At 42.8% G+C, this 10,617-nt stretch overlaps 1 long non-coding RNA gene across 1 annotated transcript; it reads right to left on the bottom strand.

Annotated features, from left to right (window-relative positions):
- Positions 1 to 249: 249 nt before the first annotated feature.
- LOC138918508 (uncharacterized) lies at positions 250 to 4,745 on the bottom strand. The gene is made up of 3 exons (XR_011427951.1): positions 4,612 to 4,745; positions 4,120 to 4,269; positions 250 to 358 (listed from the first exon to the last, which is right to left on the bottom strand). It is a non-coding gene; the product is annotated as an uncharacterized lncRNA (long non-coding RNA).
- Positions 4,746 to 10,617: the final 5,872 nt, after the last annotated feature.

Below are 10,617 nucleotides of genomic sequence, written 5' to 3'. Positions count from 1 at the left end.
GGCCCAGCTTTTTAAAAGATAGGGACAAAACCTTTATCGAAAAAACAATTTATAATGCCAGTAATTTTCTTCCTCTGTCCTGCTATTATTAAGGATAGAAGGTTTAAAAGGAACTCTGAGCTCCCGTCTCTCTGCTCAGCCTGCAGTCTCACATAATGGCCTGTCTGACTTCAGCCCATTGCCATGGAAGTAATTATGCCACACGCTCAGAAGGGCGATTCACTGCAGAATCAAAGAAGAAGCAATTGGGTTCAAAATAAAAAACAGTCTCTACATACGTGAGGGAAAGAAGCAGGATGAAGCCGGAGGTGGGGGGGTGGGGTGCGGATCCAGAGGGCGCTGTTTTTGTGGAAGAGTGCTGCGAACAAAGTTTTGAAATAAAATGTCATCAGAATAAGACAATAACCTACAAAGTGAATGAAATCATTTTCCTGATGCCCCCTTTTTTCTCCTATATTTTTTCGATCACAGCACATGGTCAGATGGTCCCAAATAAATAGCTCTTTACAGCTGCCGTGATATTTCCTGTACCAAGCATGCCAAATAAATAATTGTATTTCTTTCATAAATTCCTGGAAAAGAATCACAGACTCCATGGCTCTAGATGTGATCTGGGAACTCATCTTGTCCCTTTTTTCTGTCTTCAGGAAGGTTCTAACTGAAACTTTCCCAAGCAGATCAAAATCTCCTCTGGAAATATCATGAAATAATTCTTCCGAGGCCAAGGCCAAGGCCCAGGCCAAAGATCTCTCAGTGTAAAGGTCAAAGATCTTGTTAAGGAAGGAACGTGGGATCTGGAGTGAGCAGACCCTTGGAAGTCTGGGCCCCGGGTTTGCCAACCCTGACACTTGGACAAGTCACGTGTTGGCTCTGTGCTTGGGTTGCTTCAAAAACAGAGATAACGTAATCTACGTAACAGGGTTGTTCCAATGATCAAGTGAGACAATGGATGTGAAATTGCTTTGTAAACTGGGGAGTGCTATTCAGATACCACTTATTATTGTTGTTGTGCTCACTCAGTTCATTTCTCCCGCAGGGGGCTAAAGAACCCAGTCCTTGACCACTAAAATGCAAAAGGACTGACAGCGCAGGCGTGCACTCCTGACTGTGTGCACAGGCACTACCAGGCCCCGCAGCCTGGGCGGCAGCGTGATCTGAGGATGAAGGGGGAGCATGAAACCCACGTGTAAGCAGCCACTTCCTGCTTTCCTCCCCAGAAGCAGATCTGTGCATTCACCTTAGCCCAGCCTTGATCTGGCCCTAGAACCATGGGGTGAATGACAGGAGACCTGGACTCAGGCCACTATACTGTCATATGACTCTAGGTTACTTATTCACTTGGTTACTTATTCAAAATAAATAGTGATTAGAGACCAGACTCTTGAGCCAGTCATCCTGGGTTCAAATCCTGGCTCCACCAATGACTTGAGAGGTTGCTTTGGGATAAATACAAATACTAGCCAGTATTTATTGAGCAATCAGGAATGCCAGCACTGTTCCAAATGCTTTGTGTATATCAACTCAGGGATCTTCCCAATAACCCTATGAGGTTATTCTTCCCATTTTTTCCAGATGATGAAACGGGGGCCAAAGTGCTTCAGTAACTTCTCCAGGGTCACTCAGCTAGTGAGTGGCAGTCTCCCATACTCATCACAATTATACCTAACTCCTCACAAAGAAATGTGTCAACGTATGCGAAGTGCTGAGAGTCGTGTCTGCCACTCAGTAAGAGCTATACAGTAATAGCTATAATAGCTATTATTTATTGTATATTGAGGACCCATTATACACCAGCCACTTTGCTAGATGCGTGCAAGACACACAAGCTCAGCAGCCCCACCCCATTAAGATCACAAATAATAATAATACGCACTCTACTTCTTCCCCATAGTTGTTCTGGGGATCGAGTCAGAACGGCAATGTATAAAGATGTAGGCGTGCTTTGGAAAGTGAAAAGCAACTACATTTGGAAGGCAGAGTTAGCGTTAGTTTATTTTAGCTGAATCTGACACAATGTCCTTGTAATAGGAAAAACTGAAAAAAATGTATCCGAGAGATACATTATACTAATCTTCCGGTTGGAATAAGCATTGTCCGTGCTGTGGCAGGGTCTAGAACTCCACTGGCCAAAATCACTGACTTGATTCCATAGTTGTTATAGTGTCACGTCGACTCCAGCCCTGATGTCATAACTCTATGCTTATTTATTTTCCTCCAGAGAAGGACACTTAAAGCCATGTGAAATGTCTGTTTTCTTTTCCAGGACTTGTTGGCCTTCTACCAGAATACCAGAGAACTAATTTTTCTAAACACCCAATCAACATATACTTATCGAACATGTACTATTTTCAAAACACTATATTAAAGGATTCTATGCGTTAATGCTTTCCTCAATTTACATTTATAGTTCTGGATTAATTCTTATTACAAGGATCACAGAACAAATGCGACAGGGGCTCATTCTCCCTTTTATCTCCAAGAATGTCTTATAGAAAAAAATTGAGCCTAAAACAATTTGTGAAAATACTAAAGGGCACTATGATTCTTTTAGCCCAAAAGACAAATTTCTGAGAGAGAGAGAGAATCATAGCAATAGGATATTAATCTTATTTTAACAGGCATTTCTTGACCACCTACTCTGAACCTAAGTTCCAGAATATAATATTTACCAGCTGTGTTACCTTGGACAAGTTTCTTAGCCTTTATGGACCTCAGTATCTTTATCTATACAATGGGGGAAAAAAATAAAATACTTGGGAAGCACTTGGGAAGCATTTATTGTTTCACGTAATCTTCTCAAGAGATCCTGTGAAGCAGATGCCGTGCCTTATTGCATGTGATAAACCAGCGTCTAGCTTCCTGAGCGCAGCAGCATACCACAGTTCTCACAGTCGGTGAACAGTAAGGTGAAGCCTCAACTACGCTTCCTGCATTTCTAAGCCCTGTGCTCTTTCCCCTGGACCAAAGGCCCAAGACAAGGAAGGATTGCCATTGGAGAACTCAAAAGCCTAAGGAATTGGTGCCAGATTTTATTATTATTCAACTCGGTTGTTTTTATCCTAGTTATTTGAACATTCTGGCCCCAGAATTTCTTGGTATCTGTGTTTGCAGGTCAGTGCTCAGAGGACTTTTCATAAACAGTTTCAAAATACAAATGCTCTGTATCAAAGGTAGGCAAAGTCAAATTGACTTTAAGCCAGAAAGTTCCGTTGCCGCTGCTCCATAACATGCTTGGTGTGCTAGAGGTCAAGTTTTCCCAGTGATAAGGGGGACTTAACTAGGAAGTTCTCAAAGCAGAAAAGGGGAGCAGGAGTGCCCCAAAGGTCATCAGGAGAGAGATGGCCTTGAGAGGAGGGCTTTATCTACGTGGACTTGCCACCGGGAATTAGGCATGAGCAAACACACGTTATTTCTGGCAAAGGTTGTACACCTCAGAGAGCAACTGACAAATCGGGATTGCTTCTAAGGATGGCACGTGCAACAAACAAGGGATACCAATGTCTAGGTAGTGAGTGAAATTGAGAAACTTCCTTTGGGAAGGGTGGTTTCAGTGCCTTCAAGTTCCGGATATTGTCTTGGGCTGTTGCAGTTTCTTCTCCTTCTCCTCGTCCTCCTCCTCGTTCTCCTCCTTCTTCCTCCTCTTTTTCCCCTTCCTCCTCCTCCTCCATTACCCATCCTCTCATAGAACAGTAATCAGTCCATTTAACCCAATCCATTTGACTCAGTCTATTCTATCCTGTGTGTTTATAATTTCTTTTTTTTTTTTTGGAGGAAGACTAGCCCTGAGCTAACATCTGCCGCCAATCCTCTTGTTTTTTGCTGAGGAAGGCTGGCCCTGAGCTAACATCCGTGCCCATCTTCCCTTACTTTATATGTGGGACGCCTGCCACAACATGGCTTGATAAGCTGTGCGTAGGTCCGCACCAGGGATCCAAACCTTCGAACCCCCGGCCGCCGAAGCGGAAACATGTGAACTTAACTGCTGTGCTACCAGGCCGGCCCCTGTTTATAATTTTTTAGCTCACTAAAACCTCATAAGATATGCCTCACACCAAGCTCTACCAGGTGCCACTCAAGGTGATGTGCGTACATTTTTCTCCCAGTGTTTGATATACTCACTCTTAGCAATGATATTTCCTTTAAGTCCTGTTCTTGATGCCCATCCCAGGAAGATGCTGACGAGGAGAGCCACCTCACTATGCTCCAGGGAATGGAGGGTCTTGGAAGGGCAGTAAAGGATACTTCGAGAGATTCATCTGGGATCAATACCTAACGAAGTGAGAATAAATTATCACATCCAACGGCAAGAGGCATTTATCATGGAGGCATTTATCACAATTATTATTACTATTTAAATTAGAGCACTCTCATTTATTTTTTTAAAACACTGTGAAAACAGTCCATGCTCTAATGGAACAGAAAATGCAACAAAATAATGGTTCTTGTCCTGGTCACTTTCCAATCTTCCTCGTGGAGTTTTTCTTGAGAGAAAGGAGGCCAGTTTGGAGACAGATGGGCAGGGTCTCCCCCAAGCCCAGCTACTCCTGAGCCCAGCCAGGCACTCAGGGACCCTTCTCCTGCCCTCCAGTCTCTCCCCGGTGCTGTCCCCACCTTGCTGTTCTGAGCATCTTAAGAGGGAGGCCACTTCATTGTCCACAGGCTGTTTGCACGGCCATTCTGTCAACAAGTCCCTGGAAGCCAAGGTGAAGGCGTGGAGCTACAGGCTTCGCCCCATCTCCCTTTGTGCTCAGAGACTACAGGGCCTAATTCCCTGCGTGAGAGGGTTGCGTAAACTTGGCAGTCACAATGGCGTTCACCCTCAGCCTCCTTGGCTGAGTGGTTGCAGTTCTTAGAGCCTTTCCTGAGAGCTTTCTTTACTAATCTCCAGGGCTCACCTCTGATTACTCCGCAGAAAATTTTCTCTTCCTTGGTAATTCAGGTCAGCTTTGCAGAACCAAAATTCACTGAAAGCTTAAGTAATTTTCCACATTGGCTGCCTTTTGTGCTGAAATTTAGCTGAAAATTGCTTAATTCTCGGCTCTACTCTGATTACATAGATTTAGCCTAAAATTCCTTAAATCACAAAAGAATCCCCAGGACCCCTCAACTTAATTCCACCCACCTCCAGGGTTAGTAACAAGGCTACATCCATAACTAGAAAGAAAGAAGGATCTACTTATATAACCTGGGAAAGAGAGAGCCTGTCTCCTGATTACATCAAGGGCTGAAAGACATCATGCCGTCTCTGGATTTAGTACGTGAAACTAGTGTCGTTTCATAAAAACAGCTCAGAATTGAGAGACAGCAAGCCTGGATTCCCGCCTTGTTCCGGCCACTTGAAAAGTAACGGATTCTTAACCTTTGTTTTTTTGCATCCTGGATCCCTTTGAAGACCTGTTAAACCTTGTATTATATGTACAAAATTTGAGGGCGCAGATAGCAGAGCCCTCAGGGTAATAACCCCTCCCCAGTCTATGTCTAGTCTTTCCCATCACTAACACCCACAGAGTCCTTTAATCCTGCATTAGGAGGGAAACAATCTAGCATGCTATATTTTTAATGTTCAAAATGCGAATTGTCCCATATAGCCTTGAGAGTGAAAGCAGAACAGTGTCGGGAAGTTTCACCCACCGGTGGTGGAGCTCTGTCTTGTCCTCGGTTTTCATGAAATGCTAAAATTATCCGCAGCTCCTCAGGGTGTGATCCGCAGCTCCATATGGTTCCTATCCTAGCAATCTAGCAATTCATCAATCTGTTTACATACTGATGTTATACTTAGATTGATATTTAACTCCCCTCAGAATCGGTGCCTTGCAAAAGATTTATAAATGACTGCTTTGCAGTAATAGAATAGATGTGGCACTAAATGGAAAATAGTAATCATTTAGTTACAAATCATGGCCCCTTTCTTTTTATTTGCACATACATAACCACATATTTACACACACGCACGTAGAGCTGGCTGTGTCAGAGCCCCGACACTGACAAGTATGCCAAATGCTGAATGTTGATTTGTTAAACAGCAACTAAAGTTCTGGATATAAACAGCCTCATATAAAAAATGTATATAAAGTAAATATACAGTGATCGAGACACACTTAAAAGTTATGCACTTGACTTATCATTCTCTTTTTCTACTTGTTTTTATTTTATGGTGTATGTCATAGCCATATTTAAAATCTGTCAGGAGGCATCAACAATATATGAAATAAATAGCCTTTTTTCCTACTCCTATGATATTCATAGAATCTCAAAGTTGGAAAGGATTTGAAAAGTTGTTTACTCTGGCTTCCAACCAATATAGGAATCAGCTTTCTTATAGCCTTGACAGAAGGTTATGTAAATCTCTGCTTGAATACTCCTAGCGATGGGGAACTCACTTCTGTGCAGATCTAAATGTCAGGGGGATCTTCCTGATATCAAGCCAGAACAGGTTCCTAGTAATTTCCATGGCAGATCTAAAACTAAATTTGTCTTTCGTTTTCTTCAAACCAGCCCCTTCTTTTATGTTTCCCATTCTAACTAATAGAACCACAGATCAACCACTTAGAAACCAGGCCCCATATACCACTCTTTCTCCCATTTAATTGATTATCAAACCTAGGTGAGTCTGTCTTTTGAAAACAGCCTCTTGGGTCTGTTGCCCTCTCTCTGTCCCGAAGATCTCTTTCTTGGAGTATTGCAATAGTCAATAACTGATAATTCTGCCTTTAACCTCACCCTTTGTGGCTCACCACTCAAATGGAATCGAGACTTTCTGTAAAACACTATGCTGAAGCCCCTCTAACACTACATGATAAAGCTCCTTCCCACTCCATGACCAGGCTTCAGCTTAGCTCCCCGGTTGTATGTCCCAATACTCCACCTAACCCCCTTCCCATGGCAAGTTCTAACCCTGTGGAACCACTTAGGGTTAGTTCCCTGAACGTGCAGCAGTAATGAATTTTGTTACTTTATCTGAAACACTGTTCCCCTTCGATCGCGGGAGCGAAGTTCCACGGGCCCTTCAGGGCTGGCCCCAGCATCCCATCCTCCCCTCACCTCCTCAGACCAAGCTGATCCCTGCTGACTCCTGCCCTCTTTGGGCCTCTGCTGAGCCCTCTGTCCATCTCAGTCACAATAGCTACTGCTTTTAGGGACACTTCTTTAAAGGTTCACCTCTCCACCAGAATGTGAAGCCCGTGAAGCCATCCATGTTTGGAGCCCTGGGTCAGCAGTACAGTGTCTGACTGTTGGGAACCAGGAGCTCCCTAGATGCCTGTGGCACAGCTCCATGTGGCTCTGCCTGTGCATTGCAGGAAGGAAAGAAGGTGGGAGGGAAGATAGGAAGGAAAACAGGCAGGAAGGAAAGAGTGGCATGTTTCCTTCACAAAAAAGAGCCATTGACATTTAGACACAGCTAATCCTACTCTGAATTTTGAAAAGTACCCTAAAATACTATTTTTTCTTAGATTAAACATTCTCCAATTATTGTAGACATTGTACTCTCCTGACAGCCTTCCCTGCATGAGATCTAGAGCTAAACAAAACGTTCTACTTGTGTTCTGACCAATGAGGAAACCGTATGCTTGGCTGTAACGAAAATACTCCTAAAGTAGGTTATTTGGTGCATGTTGCAGCTAAATTCCACCACTCAATTTTTTTCTCACGCATTGCCTCTATGTCTTGATGTCCCAATTCTACACTTGTATGGTACATGTGCTTCCTTCTCCGAAAACTTCACCACCCACCATCCCCACGGCCCACACGACCCTTCCTCCTCTACCCACAGCTGAGGCCTAGACGGTCAGAGTCTCTCCTTCTGGATATTGAAATAAGACGCCAGAGGATGAAGCCAGATGGTGCTGTGTCCTTTAACTATGGGGTTACATAGGGTAGGTAAGGCCAGGGCAGACTTTTGATCAGTTTGCTCAGTGAGGAGCAAGCAGAGAAAGAGAAGATCAGGTAGCAGAAAGAATTGGGCTAATGAGACAGCTTCCCAAAGAGAAGGAGCAAGAAGAGGCCCTGTGGGAAGAAGGAGAGCGAGGAAACAGGGGAGACAAAGGAAGGGAAGGGAAGGGAAGGGGTGCGGGGAGCTGTCTCAGTCCCTGCTCCGATTTCATGACATCTGCGTAAGCTGTGTTTCTGTGAGGTGACTCTCTGTCCTTCCACTGTCCACTAGCCACTCACCCTCACCCGGGACGCTTTCACACATTTGTTCTGTTTGTGGAAACAATATCCCTAATCAGCCCAGGTGGGAGATTACCCCTTCATATTTTAGACTAAGGTCTTTTGTCCGGATCTGTTTCTTTCTCCAACAGGAGGAAGGTAGAATCTTCTTTACCAGTCTCTGAGTCTATCATTTTGAAATATGGAAGGGTAATTCTTCACTCACTTCTTTTCCAATTCATTCTGCCTGGCTACACACACACACACAAAGACAATGATAATAATAAATAACAGCAGCTAACATTTACTTTGGACTTGCTGTATACCAGGCACTAGGTTAAATACCTCTGCCATTCCACATAATTCTCATAACAATGTTATGAAGCAGCCTTATTCTCATCCCCATTTTTCAGATAAAGATCCACAGTTTAGCGAGATTATATGGCTTGCTAAGTAACACCTCGTTAACACGTTAGAACTGAGATTTAAGTCTAGTCATTGTTTACTTCCTCCTTTACACCTATTTTGATGAGCACAGGGAGAAAGCAATTAGAACTGGTGCTAACCTCGACACCTATTCTCTGAGCCATTGTGCTCATAGACAGTTAGCTCTGGTCACTGTTATTATTATTGTTATTTCTATTGTTAACATTATTAAAGTCTCCTTGCTAGTTAGTGGTCCTGATGAAACTTGAACTTCAGATGATCAGATGCCTCCCAACATGGATACTAATAAACCCAAACCTAGCAGTTAGGTAGATCAGCCATTGATAGACCTAACTCCTCAAATTATTCATGGGCTGCATTCAAAGTTGTGTCCATAAGTTAGTTGTTCAGAACACCAAACACATTTCCTCCTTGAAATAATTATTCAGAGAGGATCAGCCCACACAAATAAAGCTGAAATACTCTACACGTATAATTAAAAGAGCAGAACACGAGACTATTATACATATCTAACACTGTATTTTAGTTACATGTTCTTTTATAGTCTCTGCTGCTCCTGAAAAATTGCCTTGATATGATTGTAGCACTGTCAGCACTGAAACTCACATTGACGTCTGGACATTAGAGGTCAGATTATTCTTTAGTGCAATTATCTTGGTGAGCTCCCACCCTCATCCAAGGGCTTGACACCAGGTGAACACACAGTGAATGTTTCCTGGGTGGATGAAAACATTTAGTGGTGAGGTGTTAGAGATTGCAATGGCCCCAGGGGGATGAGGTGGGATGGTGGGAGAGACTCGATGAGACTCCAGGGTGAGCTAAACTTTCTTACTGATATGGCTGTAACTCCTTTTTTTGATGGGAGAAAGCAGGTAGAATTGGTGCTAAACCGGACTCCTCAGTGGGGTTGATAATTACCTTGGTATCCTGTGCACAGTAACGATTCCAATAAAACTATTTTAACTAAGAAACGTGGATTTCCCCCTAAGTGAGTCAAAAAGAAAGTTTATTCAAGCTGAATGACCCTGAGGAGTTTGTTAACAGACTACCCACAGGCTCTATATTCTTCCTTGTCTATTAAAGAACAGTTACCCATGACTTGAAAAGGAATTTATCGAGTACACGCAGACGACCTATGCTGGGAATTGCCAGAATCCATGGAAACGTTGGTTTAACCACCTAGACAACCTTAGGCCCCCTAAATTGATGGTCGCCATCATGTACTTACATTCTTCCCCAGGGGCTCAGAAAAGTAGAGTTAATTTTAATTTCTATTTGAAAAATATCCTCAGTGAAAATAATAACAGTCTCTTGCTCCAACTAGCCCATGTTTAACTGACAGGTCTGGGCCTGACTGACTGCTAAAGGAAACATACTCTCTCCTCTCCCCAGGGGTCCCCAAATCTTTCAGTCTCTGATTGTTCATCTAGAACTAAAATATGTCTCTTAAAACCAAACGTCTAATGAAAATGTATATACATATGAAACAGTTTCCACAAATGTTTATAGCTTTATTTATGATCACCAAAAAAATGGAAACATCTCAATGTCTTTCAACTGATGACTGGATATAGAAACTGCAGTACATCCACGCATTGGACTACTTACTACTCAGCAATAAAAAGGAACAAACTATTGACACATGTAACGACATGGATGAATCCCGAATGTGTTATGCTGAGTGAAGGAAGCCAGACCCAAAAGGCTATACGCCCTATGCTTGCATTTTCATGACATTCTGGAAAAGGCAAAACTATAGAGACAGAAAACCAACTAATGGTTGCCAGGTGCTGGAAAAGGGAAAGAGGTTGACCACAAAAGGGAGCAGGGGCATTTCTGGAGGTGACAGAAATGTTCCATATGTTGATCCTCATGGTGGTCACACAAGATTATATGTTTGTTCAAACTCATAGATCTGTATACTAAAAAGAGTGAATTTTAGTATATGTAAATTATCCTCAATAAACTTGACCCAAAATAATTTTAAAATAAATTTTCTTGTAAAAAGAATTTTAAAAACTG

Source organism: Equus caballus, chromosome 17 (genome assembly GCF_041296265.1).
Source record: "Equus caballus isolate H_3958 breed thoroughbred chromosome 17, TB-T2T, whole genome shotgun sequence".
Lineage (NCBI taxonomy): Eukaryota > Metazoa > Chordata > Mammalia > Perissodactyla > Equidae > Equus > Equus caballus.
Note: the sequence above shows the minus strand (reverse complement) of the source record. Positions and strands in the feature narration are given on the sequence as shown.